Source organism: Octopus sinensis, linkage group LG14, assembly GCF_006345805.1.
Source record: "Octopus sinensis linkage group LG14, ASM634580v1, whole genome shotgun sequence".
Taxonomy (NCBI): Eukaryota; Metazoa; Mollusca; class Cephalopoda; order Octopoda; family Octopodidae; genus Octopus; species Octopus sinensis.
The window spans coordinates 42,646,953-42,651,398 of NC_043010.1; the positions used below are offsets into that span (position 1 = coordinate 42,646,953).

At 33.4% G+C, this 4,446-nt stretch overlaps 1 long non-coding RNA gene across 1 annotated transcript; it reads left to right on the forward strand.

Moving 5' to 3' along the window:
• Nucleotides 1–2,518: 2,518 nt before the first annotated feature.
• LOC118765971 lies at nucleotides 2,519–4,235 on the forward strand. Its single transcript, XR_005001883.1, has 2 exons — nucleotides 2,519–3,149; nucleotides 3,386–4,235. It is a non-coding gene; the product is annotated as an uncharacterized LOC118765971 (long non-coding RNA).
• The last annotated feature ends 211 nt before the right edge of the window (nucleotides 4,236–4,446 follow it).

Below are 4,446 nucleotides of genomic sequence, written 5' to 3' on the forward strand. Positions count from 1 at the left end.
GCTTTTGTCCATCTGAACTCTAAAGGTGTGCACACCCTCAGCACAAGCCCATCTAATGAACACATCTTTACTCCACTCTTCAACTCTATATCTTGTTGGCCTTTCTTACTTTTTCTTGCCCAGAACTGCAACTCTGTAAAACTCTCAACCTACCCAACATTTACCCAACATTATTTCAAGTTAAACTCTGTCTACATTAACCTTACAAATCATTTTAGCATCTAAAATTCTTAGCTACTAGTATTACCTAAATAGAACCAGATGGATCATGTATGGCACTGAGAATAAAATAAGACCGTAGTACAATACAACTAGCCTGAGTGAAATGACTTTAAATATTAATAAAACTGATACATCTCATTAATATTTTGAAGAAAGAATGAGTCATACAATCTCATTCATAAGTTTCATTTTTGATTTGGTTTCTATAACTGGATGCCCTTCCCAACACCAACCACTTCATAGAGTGTATTGGGTAAAGTTTTTCATGGTGCCACTATGAAGGAGATTGTTACTTCTCTGGAAAGACAAAGAGATTTTTGAACTGTACACTTAACAGAATGCCCAGGATGCATTTTATCATGGCACCAACACTAGAGAGGATAAGAGTGAGAGAATGATGGATAGCAGGATGTGAATAAATGGTTTGAGTGAATGATGGTTGTCACTATGAGATGGCTAGTATATGCCACAAGATATTGAGCAAGCTAGGGTGGTAAGGATGAGAGAGTGTGGTGGTGGCATATTGGTTTTAAAGGTCCATTGATATTCGTGGTTACATTGAAAGCAATGTACAGTGGACAAAAGAGATCCACAGCTAACCTTAGTCACACCAATAGTATGGTAGAGAGATTCAAAGATGAGCAAGAGAGATATGAGCATTGGACGAATATGAAGATATTACATAAATATTATATACGCCAGTCATATAGATGTAAATATTCTGTATGCCAATAATATATATGTTCAGACTTTCTATTTAAAGATGAGTAAAGTTTAAATATATTTTAATCAAATTCACTTCTAACACTGTACATATTAATTTTTAACAAAACAGGTATTGATTTGTATTAGCACATCCACCCACAGTCTATGAAAGTCATAGGTGTATTAAAGAAATGCAACCACTTCTCTCTATTTCTCCCTGATGTTGCACAACCACTCCCTTAGTGGCCCTACTATACCTCTTTTACAAAGGATTTGTCCATTCACAACGATGCCTGACAGAGGCAAGCTATTACAAGGTTTCATGCCGGAACCAGTTTATTTTCTGCTTCCTGGCAGTTGATAGAAGACTTTTCTGACTTGCAAAAATTTATCCCCCGACTTGCTCATTAGCTTGATGTTATGCAAATGAAATACAATGCATCTTTCTATATTCCATTTCAAATGCCATTCTTGTATAGTAATGAAAGAAAGCAACAAAAATGATTTCACAATTTTAACATATTGCAAGCTCCTATATTATAATTTTAAAATTTTGATCCAAATTTTACCATAAAGTATAAATATGTAGTAAACTTTGTAAAGAGCTTAGCACTCAAAAGGCTTCATATGTATGTATGTATGTATGTATGTATGTATGTATGTATGTATGTATGTATGTATGTATGTATGTATGTATGTATGTATGTATGTATGTATGTATGTATATGTTTGTGTGTGTATGTATGTATGTATGTATGTATGTATGTATGTATGTATGTATGTAAGTATGTATGTATGTATGCATGTATGTATGTATATGTGTGTGTGTATGTATGTATTATGTATGTATGTATATGTGTGTGTGTGTGTATGTATGTATGTATGTATATGTATCATAAATGTTCCCATTATATAATATATGTAGATATGTTTGTGCATGTGTGTGTGTTTGCCTACGACGTGTGGTCAGAATCTTTTTGATGCATATTTCCATGTTTCTACATAAGCACTGTTATTTAGATAGAGACAAAATAGCCAAGAAGATAAGCTATTAGTCATTATGGTGTCTCTGAACAATACACTTAATTCTACTTGTTTCTACAAGGAGAAGACATGTCTCTCTTCTGCTTAATGCTTCAGAAACTAAGTTAAGAATCAAGACTGTTGAACTTTGTGAAATGATTAACTCTTATTATCTTAGAGATTTCGTCAATATACTGTCTAGTATAAAATAAGCATGAAATCAGGAGCAGGTTTTTGGATGCAAACAAAAGCTTTTGCTAACTTTGGGGATTAAGCAAAAAGTCTTTCAACCTTATTCTTACTCAGGTCAGATAGAACACATACTTCCATTGCTAATCACATCACCTAGGTAACAGAAGCTATGAAACACTTCTAGAGGGCCTTCTGAGCATTTGAAGGAATTTATTTCATAGGTGCTCTGACTGCAAACTGCTCCTGAATATCCACCACAGTCCTTCTCTATCAGCCTCTCCTGTGATCCTACTGCACCTCTTGTGTACCCATCGTTTACATTACATGCACTGTACAGAGTGCACATAATTCTGTGCATAAATTTTGCTTATACACAAAATATATGCCATGGGTGTGGTATAGAGTATATTGAAAAATAGAGATTTGGCTATAAAATGACTGAATGTGTAAGATGATGACTAGTTAGTGAGGATTATATAGAATGATAACTGGAGGCAAAAAGTGTTCAATGGTATCTCAATGAAGAGAAGAAAAATAGAGAGAATTAAGTTTTTTTTTTATTATCCTGCCAGAAAATACATTCCAAGCAACACTCCTATTTCTCAGCCTACTGAATTCATATTGCTTTCACTGTTCTAAGCCTCCAGTTCACAATTTACACTACTTGCACTTCCAACTTTACATTACATACAATATACAGATCTTACAGTTCATAGGAATTATAATAAGTTAAATATTTCTTTTCTTTCTATACACAGTGATCAGATCATATTGCACATATGATATCATAATGTTTGAAATCATAAAACTAATAAAACTTAAGACTAATAATATATCGTCTGTAATATACATGACTTAATATTACACTCAATATTGTAATAATAATATTCAATATCATATAATCTGTACAACAAAGCCAACTGTATTACTTATGTTGATTAATGACTTTAGTACATAGTAAGAACTAGTTGAGATGAGACTATGTGATGTTCATGCTATTGTTAACAGTATTAATATGTAAGGCGGTGAGCTGGCAAAATCGTTAGCATGCCAGATGAAATGCTTAGCGGTATTTCGTCAGCTGCTACATTCTGAGTTCAAATTCAACTTTGCCTTTCATCCTTTCGGGGTCGATTAAATAAGTACCAGTTACACACTGGGGTCAATATAATCGACTTAATCCATTTGTCTCTCCTTGTTCGTCCCCTCTGTGTTTAGCCCCTTGTGGGTAGTAAAGAAATAGGTATTAATAATATGATGCAACATGAGTGAATCATTAAGTTCACTTTGTAATCACAAGGTTCTGAGTTCAGTCCCACAGAATATTTTTGGTATGTCTCCTGTGCTGTTGTCACCTTGAGTCGACCCAAGCTTTATGAGTAAAACTGAGTATTTGGAAACTGCGTGAGATCTTGTCAGATGGATTGTACCTGTTATTCAAAGGGGTCAGCCTTGTCACATATTATATCATGCTGATGCTACTAGAGGAGCAGGTCATGGGTAAATATATTTGAGGAATACTCAGCCACTTACATGCTAATTCAAAAGTGGATGGATATCCATTTTAGATCTAAGATGAATAAAAATGATTTCAACCAAAAATTGAAACCAGCTTGCCATTGCTGCCAAGTATAAACATATTGAATATCATCAGTTCTATGAAATATGCTTGTTTCAGAGAATTGTATATCTTTCTGCTCAGTGGTTCATATAATAATACTTTGTAGCACAATACTCTTTCCAGTTGAACATTATAATCAAGGTAAAATAAAACAATATAGAAGAAGCTTCCAATATATAAACAGTCTTATTTTTAATGGTTGCATTCCTTTAAGTGCAATAAGTAGATAACAAGTGATGAGAAATATTCATTAGTTATCGGTCCTAATGGATTTAGTGCAAGAGAAAATTGGACATTTCATCGTTCACATGCCTTCCCTCATGGACAACATACATGAAGGCACAACAAATCACTAACTTTCTAGAAAAGCTTATCTCTTGATGTACCACAAAGAAAGTGTAGAATGGTATTTATAGCATGGTCTCAATGTGCAAGCCTGTCTACAAACATCACAAATTAAAAACCACATTTACAATGATGAGAGGGTGATAATTGAAATATTTGTGATTATTATTTCTATATATAAACAGTGAAATTTGTATTCCTGTTTTGGAACCAAATATTTGAACTTTAAGAATATCAAGTCTTTCATTTTTTTTTTTTTTATTATTTGTAGATGGTAAAACGAAAATATATCAAATTTAAAGAGAAACGGAAAAAAAGAGCATAAACAAGGTTGTGCC